We start from the raw sequence: 12,628 nt of genomic DNA on the forward strand, positions 1-12,628 counted from the left end.
TCATTAAGTTCACTTAGTGTAGCCGTTCGCACACACGCGGTAGCATGTTTTGTTCGGCCTTCTGTCGATGAAGCACAGGTAAAGAGACAAGTCATTGTAGAATGACAAATAAGTAGATAGACAGATAAAAATAACAAAAAAGAGAATTTGACCCGGACGTGATTCGATCACGCAACCTTCTGATCTGGAGTCAGACGTGCTACCGTTCCGCCATCACGTTCACTTAGTGTAGCCGTTCGCACACACGCCGGAGCATGTTTTGCTCGGCCTTCTGTCGATGAAACACTGGTAAAGAGACAAGTCATTGTAGAATGACAAATAAGTAGATAGACAGATAAAAATAACAAAAAAGAGAATTTGACCCGCACATGGTTCGAACACGCAACCTTCTGATCGGGAGTATGACGCGCTAAAGTTGCGCCACCGAGTCTTTTTTTTCCTTTATTGCCTGTTTGCGCCACCGAGTCCGCTTAGGGCAGCCGTTCGCACACACGCGGTAGCATGTTTTGCTCGGCCTTCTGTCGATGAAGCACAGGTAAAGAGACAAGTCATTGTAGACAGACAAATAAGTAGATAGACAGATAGTTAAAATATTAAAAAAGAGAATTTGACCCAGACGTGATTCGAACACGCAACCTTCTGATCTGGAGTCAGACGCGCTACCGTTGCGCCACCGAGTCCGCTTAGGGTAGCCGTTCGCACAAATGTGGTTGCATGTTTTGCTCGGCCTTCCGTCGATGAATCCAAAGTGAAGGGACAAGTCATTGTAGACAGACAGATAAGTAGATATTCAGATAGATGAAAATATTAAAAAGAGAATTTGACCCAAACGTTATTCGAACACGCAACCTTCTGATATGGAGTCAGACGTGCTACCGTTGCGCCACCGAGTCCGTTTAGGGTCGCCTTTCGCACACACGCGGTAGCATGTTTTGCAGGGCCTTCTGTCGACGAAGCACAGGTAAAGCGACAAGTCATTGTAGAAGGACAAATAAGTAGATAAACAGATAGATGAAAATCATAAAAAGAGAGTTTGACCCGGACGTGATTAGAACACGCAATCTTCTGATCTGGAGTCAGACGTGCTAAAGTTGCACCACCGAGTCCGATTAAGTTAGCCGTTCGCACACACGCGGTAGCATGTTTTGCTCGGCCTTCTGTCTATGAAACACAAATTAAAGAGACAAGTCATTGTAGACAGACAAATAAGTAGATAGACAGATAGCTGAAAATAATAAAAAAGTGAATTTGACCCAGACGTGATTCGAACAAGCAACCATGTGATCTGGAGACAGGCGTGCTACCGTATCGCCACCGACTCCACTTTGTGTAGGCGTTCGCTCACACGCGGTAGCATGTTTTGCTCGGCCTTCTGTCGATGAAGCACAGGTAAAGAGACAATTCATTGTAGACAGACAAATAAGTAGATAGACAGGTGAAAATAATAAAAAAGAGAATTGGACCCGGACGTTATTCGAACACGCAACTTTCTGATGTGGTGTCAGACGCGCTACCGGTTCGCCACAGAGTCCGCTTAGGGTTGCCGTTCGCACACACAGGGTAGAATGTTTTGGTCGGCCTTCTATCGATGAAGCAAGGGCAAAGAGACAAGTCATTGTAGACAGACAAATAAGTAGATAGACAGATAGATGAAAATAATAAAAAGGAGAATTTCACCCGAACGTGATTCGAACACGCAACCTTCTGATCTGGAGTCAGAAGCGCTACCGTTGCGCCACCGAGTCCGTTTAGGGTAGCCGTTCGCACACACGCGGTAGTATGTTTTGCACGGCCTTCTGTCGATGAAGCGCAGGTAAAGAGACAATTCATTGTAGACAGACAAATAAGCAGATAGACAGATAGTTGAAAATAATAAAAGAAAGAATTTCATCCAGACGTGATTCAAACACGCTACTTTCTGATCTGGAGTCTGACGCGCTACCGTTGCGCCTCAGAGTCCAATTAGGGTAGCCGTTCTCACACACGTGGTAGCATGTTTTGCTTGGCCTTCTGTCGATGAAGCACAGGTAAAGAGACAAGTCATTGTAGACAGACAAAGAGTAGATAGACAGATACATGAAAATATTAAAAAAGAGAATTTGACCCGGACGTGACTCGAACACGCAACCGTCTGATCTGGAGTCAGACGTGCCACCGTGTCGTCATCAAGTTCACTTAGTGTAGCCGTTCGCACACACGCGGTAGCATGTTTTGTTCGGCCTTCTGTCGATGAAGCACAGGTAAAGAGACAAGTCATTGTAGAATGACAAATAAGTAGATAGACAGATAAAAATAACAAAAAAGAGAATTTGACCCGGACGTGATTCGATCACGCAACCTTTTGATCTGGAGTATGACGCGCTAAAGTTGCGCCACCGAGTCCGCTTAGGGCAGCCGTTCGCACACACGCGGTAGCATGTTTTGCTCGGCCTTCTGTCGATGAAGCACAGGTAAAGAGACAAGTTATTGTAGACAGACAAATAAGTAGATAGACAGATAGTTGAAAATAATAAAAGAGAGAATTTGACCCAGGCGTGATTTGAACACGCAACCTTCTGATCTGGAGTCAGACGCGCTACCGTTGCGCCACCGAGTCCGCTTAGAGTAGCCGTTCGCACAAACGTGGTAGCATGTTTTGCTCGGCCTTCTGTCGATGAATTCCAAATAAAGGGACAAGTCATTGTAGACAGACAAATAAGTAGATATTCAGATAGATGAAAATAATAAAAAGAAAATTTGACCCAAACGTGATTCGAACACACAACCTTCTTATGTGGAGTCAGATGTGGTACCGTTGCGCCACCAAGTCTGCTTATAGGGTTTCCCTTCGCACACACGCGGTAGCATGTTTTGCTCGGCCTTCGGTCGATGAAGCACAGGTAAAGAGACAAGTCATTGTAGACAGACAAATAAGTAGATAGACAGATAGATGAAAATAATAGAAAAAAGAACTGGACCCGGACGTGATTCGAACACGCAACCTTCTGATTTGGAGTCAGACGTGCTACCGTGTCGCCACCGAGTCCACTTAGTGTAGCCGTTTTCAGACACGCGGTAGCATGTTTTGCTCGGCCTTGTGTCGATGAAGCACAGGTAAAGGGACAAGTCATTGTAGACAGACAAATAAGTAGGTAGACAGATAGATGAAAATATTAAAAAAGAGAATTTTACCCGGACGTGATTCGAACACGCAACCTTCTGATCTGGAGTCAGACACGCTACCGTTGCGCCACCAAGTCCGTTTTCGGTCGCCGTTTGCACATACGCGATAGCATGTTGTGCACGGCCTTCTGTCGACGAAGCACAGGTAAAGGGACAACTCATTGTAGAAGGACAAATAAGTAGATAAACAGCTAGATGAAAATCATAAACAGAGAATTTGACCCCGACGTGATTAGAACACGCAACCTTCTGATCTGGAGTCAGACGTGCTAAAGTTGCACCACCGAGTACGCTTAAGGTAGCCGTTCGCACACACGTGGTAGCATGTTTTGCTCGGCCTTCTGTCGATGAAACAGTGGTAAAGAGACAAGATTGTAGACAGACAAATAAGTAGATAGACAGATAGTTGAAAATAATAAAAAAGAGAATTTGACCCAGACGTGATTCGAACACGCAAACCTATGATCTGGAGTCAGACGTGCTACTGTGTCGCCACCGAGTCCACTGAGCGCAGCTGTTCGCACACACGCGGTAGCATGTCTTGCTCGGCCTTCTGTCGATGAAGCACAGGTAAAGAGACCAGTCATTGTAGAATGACAAATGGGTAGAGAGACAGATAAAAATAACAAAATAAAGGGAATTTGACCCGCACATGGCTCGAACACGCAACCTTCTGATCTGGAGTATGACGCGCTAAAGTTGCGCCACTGAGTGCGCTTAGGGCAGCCGTTCGCACACACGCGGTAGCATGTTTTGCTCGGCCTTCTGTCGACGAAGCACAGGTAAAGAGACAAGTCATTGTAGGCAGACAAATAAGTAGATAGACAGATAGTTGAAAATAATAAAAAAGAGAATTTGACCCAAACGTGATTCGAACACGTAACCTTCTGATATGGTGTCAGACGTGGTACCATATCGCCACCGAGTCCACTTAGTTTAGGCGTTCGCACACACGCGGTAGCATGTTTTGGTCGGCCTTCTGTCGATGAAGCACAGGTAAAGAGACAAGTCATTGTAGACAGACAAATAAGTAGATAGACAGATGAAAATAATAAAAAAGAGAATTTGACCCGGACGTCATTCCAACACGCAACTTTCTGATCTGGTGTCAGACGCGCTACCGGTTCGCCACAGAGTCCGCTTGGGGTTGCCGTTCGCACACACGTGGTAGAATCTTTTGGTCGGCCTTCTATCGATGAAGCAAAGGTAAAGAGACAAGTCATTGTAGACAGACAAATAGGTAGATAGACAGATAGACAAAATATTAAAAAGAAAATTTGACCTGGACGTGATTAGAACACGCAACCTTCTGTTCTGGAGTCAGACGTGCTGAAGTTGCACCACAAGTCCGCTTAAGGTAGCCGTTCGCACACGCGCGGTAGCATGTTTTGCTCGGCCTTCTGTCGATGAAACACAGGTAAAGAGGCAAGTCATTGTAGACAGACAGATAAGCAGATAGGCAGATAGTTGAAAATAATAAAAAAGAGAATTTGACCCAGACGTGATTCGAACACCCAACCTTGTGATCTGGAGTAAGACGTGCTATCGTATCGCCACCGAGTCCACTTAGTGTAGGCGTTCGCACACACACAGTAGCATGCTTTGCTCGGCCTTCTGTCGATGAAGCACAGGTAAAGAGGCAAGTCATTGTAGACAGACAAATAAGTAGATAGACAGATGAAAATAATAAAAAAGAGAATTTGACCCGGACGTCATTCGAACACGCAACTTTCTGATCTGGTGTCAGACGCGCTACCGGTTCGCCACAGAGTCCGCTTAGGGTAGCCGTTCGCACACACGCGGAAGCATGTTTTGCTCGGCCTTCTGTCGATGAATCAAAGGTAAAGAGACAAGTCATTGTAGACAGACCAAAGAGTAGATAGACAGATAGATGAAAATATTAAAAAAGATAATTTGACCCGGGCGTGACTCGAACACGCAACCTTCTGATCTGGAGTCGGACGCGCTACCAGTTCGCCACCGAGTCCGCTTAGGGCGGCTGTTCGCAAACACGTGGTAGCATGTTTTGCTGGGCCTTCTGTCGATGAAGCACAGGTAAAGATACAAGTCATTGTAGACAGACAAATAAGTAGATAGACAGATAGATGAAAATAATAAAAAAGAGAATTTGACCCAGACGTGATTCGAACATGCAAACTTCTGATCTGGAGTCAGACGTGCTACTGTGTCGCCACCGAGTCCACTGAGCGCAGCTGTTCGCACACACGCGGTAGCATGTTTTGCTCGGCGTTCTGTCGATGAAGCACAGGTAAAGAGACAAGTGATTGTAGACCGACAAATAAGTAGATAGACAGATATATGAAAATAATAAAAAAGAAAACTTGACCCGGACGTGATTAGAACACGCAACCTTCTGATCTGGAGTCAGATGTGCTAAAGTTGCGCCACCGAGTCCGCTTAAGGTAGCCGTTCGCACACACGCGGTAGCATGTTTTGCTCGGCCTTCTGTCGATGAAGCACAGGTAAAGAGACAAGTCATTGTAGGCAGACAAATAAGTAGATAGACAGATAGTTGAAAATAATAAAAAAGAGAATTTGACCCAAACGTGATTCGAACACGTAACCTTCTGATATGGAGTCAGACGTGCTACCGTTGCGCCACCGAGTCCGTTTAGGGTCGCCGTTCGCACACACGCGGTAGCATGTATTGCACGGCCTTCTGTTGACGAAGCACAGGTAAAGCGACAAGTCATTGTAGACAGACAAATAGGTAGATAGACAGATAGATAAAAATATTAAAAAGAAAATTTGACCTGGACGTCATTAGAACACGCAACCTTCTGTTCTGGAGTCAGACGTGCTGAAGTTGCACCACAAGTCCGCTTAAGGTAGCCGTTCGCACACGCGCGGTAGCATGTTTTGCTCGGCCTTCTGTCGATGAAACACAGGTAAAGAGACAAGTTATTCTAGACAGACAAATAAGTAGATGGACAGATAGTTGAAAATAATAAAAAAGAGAATTTGACCCAGACGTGATTCGAACACGCAACCATGTGATCTGGAGTCAGACGTGGTACCATATCGCCACCGATTCCACTTAGTGTAGGCGTTCGCACACACGCGGTAGCATGTTTTGGTCGGCCTTCTGTCGATGAAGCACAGGTAAAGAGACAAGTCATTGTAGACAGACAAATAAGTAGATAGACAGATGAAAATAATAAAAAAGAGAATTTGACCCGGACGTCATTCCAACACGCAACTTTCTGATCTGGTGTCAGACGCGCTACCGGTTCGCCACAGAGTACGCTTAGGGTTGCCGTTCCCACACACGTGGTAGAATGTTTTGGTCGGCCTTCTATCGATGAAGCAAAGGTAAAGAGACAAGTCATTGTAGAATGACAAATTAGTAGATAGACAGATAGTTAAAAATAATGAAAAAGCGAATTTGACCCAGACGTGATTCGAACGCGCGACCTTCTGATCTGGAGTCAGACGCGCTACCGTTGCGCCACCGAGTCCGCTTAGGGTAGCCGTTCGCACAAACGTGGTAGCATGTTTTGCTCGGCCTTGTGTCGATGAAGCACAGGTAAAGGGACAAGTCATTGTAGACAGACAAATAAGTAGATAGAAAGATAGATGTATATATTAAAAAGAGAATTTTACCCGGACGTGATTCGAACACGCAACCTTCTGCTCTGGAGTCAGACGCGCTACCGTTGCGCCACCGAGTCCGTTTAGGGTCGCCGTTCGCACATACGCTGTAGCATGTTGTGCACGGCCTTCTGTCGACGCAGCGCAGTTAAATGACAAGTCATTGTAGAAGGACAAATAAGTAGATAAACAGATAGATGAAAATTATAAAAAGAGAATTTAACCCGGATGTGATTTGAACACGCAACCTTCCGATCTGGAGTCAGACGTGCTAAAGTTGCACCACCGAGTCCGCTTAAGGTAGCCGTTCGCACACGCGCGGTAGCATGTTTTGCTCGGCCTTCCGTCGATGAAACACAGGTAAAGAGGCAAGTCATTGTAGACAGACAAATAAGTAGATAGACAGATAGATGAAAATAATAAAAAAAGAACTTAAAACGGACGTGATTCGAACACGCGAACTTCTGATCTGGAGTCAGACGTGCTACCGTTTCACCATCAAGTCCACTTAGTGTAGCCGTTCGCACACATGCCGTGGCATGTTTTGCTCGGCCTTCTGTCGATGAAGCACAGGTAAAGAGACAAGTCATTGTAGAATGACAAATTAGTAGATAGACAGATAGTTGAAAATAATGAAAAAGAGAATTTGACCCAGACGTGATGCGAACACGCGACCTTCTGATCTGGAGTCAGACGCGCTACCGTTGCGCCACCGAGTCCGCTTAGGGTAGCCGTTCGCAAACACGTGGTAGCATGTTTTGCTCGGCCTTCTATCGATGAAGCACAGGTGAAGAGACAAGTCATTGTAGACGGACAAATAAGTAGATAGACAGATAGATGAAAATAATAAAAAAAGAAAATTTGACCGGGACGTGATTCGAACACGCAACCTCCTGATCTAACGTCAGACGTGCTACCGTGTCGTCATCAAGTCCACTTAGGGTAGCCGTTCGCACACACGTGGTAGCAAGTTTTGCTCGGCCTTCTGTCGATGAAGCACAGGTAAAGAGACAAGTCATTGTAGGATGACAAATAAGTAGATAGAAAGATAAAAATAACAAAAAAGAGAATTTGACCCAGACGTGATTCGAACGCGCATCCTTCTCATCTGGAGTCAGACGTGGTACCGTTGCGCAACCGAGTCCGCCTATAGGGTAACCCTTCGCACACATGCGGTAGCATGTTTTGCTCGGCCTTCTGTCGATGAAGCACAGGTAAAGAGACAAGTCATTGTAGACAGACAAATAAGTAGATAGACAGTTGATGAAAATAATAAAAAAGAGAATTTGACCCAGACGTGATTTGAACATGCAAACTTCTGATCTGGAGTCAGACGTGCTACCGTTGCGCCACCGAGTCCGTTTAGGGTCGCCGTTCGCACACACGCGGTAGCATGTATTGCACGGCCTTCTGTCGACGAAGCACAGGTAAAGCGACAAGTCATTGTAGAAGGACAAATAAGTTGACAAACAGATAGATGAAAATCATAAAAAGAGAATTTGACCCGGATGTGATTAGAACACGCAACCTTCTGCTCTGGTGTCAGACATGGTACCATATCGCCACCGAGTCCACTTAGTTTAGGCGTTCGCACACACGCGGTAGCATGTTTTGGTCGGCCTTCTGTCGATGAAGCACAGGTAAAGAGACAAGTCATTGTAGACAGACAAATAGGTAGATAGACAGATGAAAATAATAAAAAAGAGAATTTGACCCGGACGTCATTCCAACACGCAACTTTCTGATCTGGTGTCAGACGCGCTACCGGTTCGCCACAGAGTCCGCTTGGGGTTGCCGTTCGCACAGACGTGGTAGAATGTTTTGGTCGGCCTTCTATCGATGAAGCAAAGGTAAAGAGACAAGTCATTGTAGACAGACAAATAGGTAGATAGACAGATAGATAAAAATATTAAAAAGAAAATTTGACCTGGACGTGATTAGAACACGCAACCTTCTGTTCTGGAGTCAGACGTGCTGAAGTTGCACCACAAGTCCGCTTAAGGTAGCCGTTCGCACACACGCGGTAGCATGATTTGCTCGGCCTTCTGTCGATGAAACACAGGTAAGAGACAAGTTATTGTAGACAGACAAATAAGTAGTTGGACAGATAGTTGAAAATAATAAAAAAGAGAATTTGACCCAGACGTGATTCGAACACGCAACCACGTGATCTGGAGTCAGACGTGGTACCATATCGCCACCGAGTCCACTTAGTGTAGGCGTTCGCACACACGCGGTAGCATGTTTTGGTCGGCCTTCTGTCGATGAAGCACAGGTAAAGAGACAAGTCATTGTAGACAGACAAATAAGTAGATAGACAGATGTAAATAATAAAAAAGAGAATTTGACCCGGACGTCATTCCAACACGCAACTTTCTGATCTGGTGTCAGATCAGACGCGCTACCGGTTTGCCACAGAGTCCGCTTAGGGTTGCCGTTCACACACACGTGGTAGAATGTTTTGGTCGGCCTTTTATCGATGAAGCAAAGGTAAAGAGACAAGTCATTGTAGAATGACAAATTAGTAGATAGACAGATAGTTAAAAATAATGAAAAAGAGAATTTGACCCAGACGTGATTCGAACGCGCGACCTTCTGATCTGGAGTCAGACGCGCTACCGTTGCGCCACCGAGTCCGCTTAGCGTCGCCGTTCGCACATACGCTGTAGCATGTTGTGCACGGCCTTCTGTCGACGCAGCGCAGTTAAATGACAAGTCATTGTAGAAGGACAAATAAGTAGATAAACAGATAGATGAAAATCATAAAAAGAGAATTTGACTCGGATGTGATTAGAACACGCAACCTTCTGATCTGGAGTCAGACGTGCTAAAGTTGCACCACCGAGTCCGCTTAAGGTAGCCGTTCGCACACGCGCGGTAGCATGTTTTGCGTGGCCTTCTGTCGATGAAACACAGGTAAAGAGGCAAGTCATTGTAGACAGACAAATAGGTAGACAAGCAGATAGTTGAAAATAATAAAAAAGAGAATTTGACCCAGACGTGATTCGAACACCCAACCATGTGATCTGGAGTCAGACGTGCTATCGTATCGCCACCGAGTCCACTAAGTGTAGGCGTTCGCACACACACAGAAGCATGCTTTGCTCGGCCTTCTGTCGATGAAGCACAGGTAAAGAGGCAAGTCATTGTAGACAGACAAATAAGTAGATAGACAGATGAAAATAATAAAAAAGAGAATTTGACCTGGACGTCATTCGAACACGCAACTTTCTGATCTGGTGTCAGACGCGCTACCGGTTCGCCACAGTGTCCGCTTAGGGTAGCCGTTCGCACACACGCGGAAGCATGTTTTGCTCGGCCTTCTGTCGATGAAGCAAAGGTAAAGAGACATGTCATTGTAGACAGACCAAAGAGTAGATAGACAGATAGATGAAAATATTAAAAAAGATACTTTGACCCGGGCGTGACTCGAACACGCAACCTTCTGATCTGGATTCGGACGCGCTACCAGTTCGCCACCGAGTCCGCTTAGGGCGGCTGTTCGCAAACACGCGGTAGCATGTTTTGCTCGGCCTCCTATCGATGAAGCACAGGTGAAGAGACAAGTCATTGTAGACGGACAAATAAGTAGATAGACAGATAGATGAAAATAATAAAAAAAGAAAATTTGACCCGGACGTGATTCGAACACGCAACCTCCTGATCTAACGTCAGACGTGCTACCGTGTCGTCATCAAGTCCACTTAGGGTAGCCGTTCGCACACACGTGGTAGCATGTTTTGCTCGGCCTTCTGTCGATGAAGCACAGGTAAAGAGACAAGTCATTGTAGAATGACAAATAAGTAGATAGAAAGATAAAAACAACAAAAAAGAGAATTTGACCCAGACGTGATCCGAACGCGCATCCTTCTCATCTGGAGTCAGACGTGGTACCGTTGCGCAACCGAGTCCGCCTATAGGGTAGCCCTTCGCACACATGCGGTAGCATGTTTTGCTCGGCCTTCTGTCGATGAAGCACAGGTAAAGAGACAAGTCATTGTAGACAGACAAATAAGTAGATAGACAGATAGATGAAAATAATAAAAAAAGAACTTAAAACGGACGTGATTCGAACACGCGAACTTCTGATCTGGAGTCAGACGTGCTACCGTTTCGCCATCAAGTCCACTTAGTGTAGCCGTTCGCACACACGCCGTAGCATGTTTTGCTCGGCCTTCTGTCGATGAAGCACAGGTAAAGAGACAAGTCATTGTAGAATGACAAATTAGTAGATAGACAGATAGTTTAAAATAAGGAAAAAGAGACTTTGACCCAGACGTGATTCGAACACGCGACCTTCTGATCTGGAGTCAGACGCGCTACCGTTGCGCCACCGAGTCCGCTTAGGGTAGCCGTTCGCACAAACGTGGTAGCATGTTTTGCTCGGCCTTGTGTCGATGAATCCCAAATAAAGGGACAAGTAATTGTAGACAGACAAATAAGTAGATATTCAGATACATGAAAATAATAAAAAAGAGAACTTCACCCGGACGTGATTCAAACACGGAACCTTCTGATATGGAGTCAGACGTGCTACCGTGTCGCCACCGAGTCCACTTAGTGTGGCCGTTTTCACACACGCAGTAGCATGTTTTGCTCGGCCTTGTGTCGATGAAGCACAGGTAAAGGGACAAGTCATTGTAGACAGACAAATAAGTAGATAGACAGATAGATGTATATATTAAAAAGAGAATTTTACCCGGACGTGATTCGAACACGCAACCTTCTGCTCTGGAGTCAGACGCGCTACCGTTGCGCCACCGAGTCCGTTTAGCGTCGCCGTTCGCACATACGCTGTAGCATGTTGTGCACGGCCTTCTGTCGACGCAGCGCAGTTAAATGACAAGTCATTGTAGAAGGACAAATAAGTAGATAAACAGATAGATGAAAATCATAAAAAGAGAATTTGACCCGGATGTGATTAGAACACGCAACCTTCTGATCTGGAGTCAGACGTGCTAAAGTTGCACCACCGAGTCCGCTTAAGGTAGCCGTTCGCACACGCGCGGTAGCATGTTTTGCTTGGCCTTCTGTCGATGAAACACAGGTAAAGAGGCAAGTCATTGTAGACAGACAAATAAGTAGACAGGCAGATAGTTGAAAATAATAAAAAAGAGAATTTGACCCAGGCGTGATTCGAACACCCAACCATGTGATCTGGAGTCAGACGTGCTATCGTATCGCCACCGAGTCCACTTAGTGTAGGCGTTCGCACACACACAGTAGCATGCTTTGCTCGGCCTTCTGTCGATGAAGCACAGGTAAAGAGGCAAGTCATTGTAGACAGACAAATAAGTAGATAGACAGATGAAAATAATAAAAAAGAGAATTTGACCTGGACGTCATTTGAACACGCAACTTTCTCATCTGGTGTCAGACACGCTACCGGTTCGCCACAGTGTCCGCTTAGGGTAGCCGTTCGCACACACGCGGAAGCATGTTTTGCTCGGCCTTCTGTCGATGAAGCAAAGGTAAAGAGACAAGTCATTGTAGACAGACCAAAGAGTAGATAGACAGATAGATGAAAATATTAAAAAAGATAATTTGACCCGGGCGTGACTCGAACACGCAACCTTCTGATCTGGATTCGGACGCGCTACCAGTTCGCCACCGAGTCCGCTTAGGGCGGCTGTTCGCAAACACGCGGTAGCATGTTTTGCTCGGCCTCCTATCGATGAAGCACAGGTGAAGAGACAAGTCATTGTAGACGGACAAATAAGTAGATAGACAGATAGATGAAAATAATAAAAAAAGAAAATTTGACCCGGACGTGATTCGAACACGCAACCTCCTGATCTAACGTCAGACGTGCTACCGTGTCGTCATCAAGTCCACTTAGGGTAGCCGTTCGCAC

The 12,628-nt window shown here is 45.7% G+C and overlaps 12 non-coding genes across 12 annotated transcripts; all 12 read right to left on the bottom strand.

The window, feature by feature from the left end:
• Positions 1 to 608: 608 nt before the first annotated feature.
• On the bottom strand, positions 609 to 680 carry TRNAW-CCA (transfer RNA tryptophan (anticodon CCA)). The gene has a single exon. It is a non-coding gene; the product is annotated as a tRNA-Trp (tRNA).
• Positions 681 to 1,673: 993 nt separating this feature from the next.
• On the bottom strand, positions 1,674 to 1,745 carry TRNAW-CCA (transfer RNA tryptophan (anticodon CCA)). The gene has a single exon. It is a non-coding gene; the product is annotated as a tRNA-Trp (tRNA).
• Positions 1,746 to 2,524: 779 nt separating this feature from the next.
• TRNAW-CCA (transfer RNA tryptophan (anticodon CCA)) lies at positions 2,525 to 2,596 on the bottom strand. Its single transcript has one exon. It is a non-coding gene; the product is annotated as a tRNA-Trp (tRNA).
• Positions 2,597 to 3,167: 571 nt separating this feature from the next.
• Positions 3,168 to 3,239, bottom strand: TRNAW-CCA (transfer RNA tryptophan (anticodon CCA)). Its single transcript has one exon. It is a non-coding gene; the product is annotated as a tRNA-Trp (tRNA).
• Positions 3,240 to 5,077: 1,838 nt separating this feature from the next.
• Positions 5,078 to 5,149, bottom strand: TRNAW-CCA (transfer RNA tryptophan (anticodon CCA)). The gene has a single exon. It is a non-coding gene; the product is annotated as a tRNA-Trp (tRNA).
• A 570-nt stretch (positions 5,150 to 5,719) lies between these two features.
• Positions 5,720 to 5,791, bottom strand: TRNAW-CCA (transfer RNA tryptophan (anticodon CCA)). Its single transcript has one exon. It is a non-coding gene; the product is annotated as a tRNA-Trp (tRNA).
• A 778-nt stretch (positions 5,792 to 6,569) lies between these two features.
• On the bottom strand, positions 6,570 to 6,641 carry TRNAW-CCA (transfer RNA tryptophan (anticodon CCA)). Its single transcript has one exon. It is a non-coding gene; the product is annotated as a tRNA-Trp (tRNA).
• A 141-nt stretch (positions 6,642 to 6,782) lies between these two features.
• TRNAW-CCA (transfer RNA tryptophan (anticodon CCA)) lies at positions 6,783 to 6,854 on the bottom strand. The gene has a single exon. It is a non-coding gene; the product is annotated as a tRNA-Trp (tRNA).
• A 567-nt stretch (positions 6,855 to 7,421) lies between these two features.
• Positions 7,422 to 7,493, bottom strand: TRNAW-CCA (transfer RNA tryptophan (anticodon CCA)). The gene has a single exon. It is a non-coding gene; the product is annotated as a tRNA-Trp (tRNA).
• Positions 7,494 to 9,338: 1,845 nt separating this feature from the next.
• Positions 9,339 to 9,410, bottom strand: TRNAW-CCA (transfer RNA tryptophan (anticodon CCA)). The gene has a single exon. It is a non-coding gene; the product is annotated as a tRNA-Trp (tRNA).
• A 1,632-nt stretch (positions 9,411 to 11,042) lies between these two features.
• Positions 11,043 to 11,114, bottom strand: TRNAW-CCA (transfer RNA tryptophan (anticodon CCA)). Its single transcript has one exon. It is a non-coding gene; the product is annotated as a tRNA-Trp (tRNA).
• Positions 11,115 to 11,469: 355 nt separating this feature from the next.
• TRNAW-CCA (transfer RNA tryptophan (anticodon CCA)) lies at positions 11,470 to 11,541 on the bottom strand. The gene has a single exon. It is a non-coding gene; the product is annotated as a tRNA-Trp (tRNA).
• Positions 11,542 to 12,628: the final 1,087 nt, after the last annotated feature.

This window comes from Rhipicephalus microplus, chromosome 5 (assembly GCF_043290135.1).
Source record: "Rhipicephalus microplus isolate Deutch F79 chromosome 5, USDA_Rmic, whole genome shotgun sequence".
NCBI classification, from domain to species: Eukaryota; Metazoa; Arthropoda; class Arachnida; order Ixodida; family Ixodidae; genus Rhipicephalus; species Rhipicephalus microplus.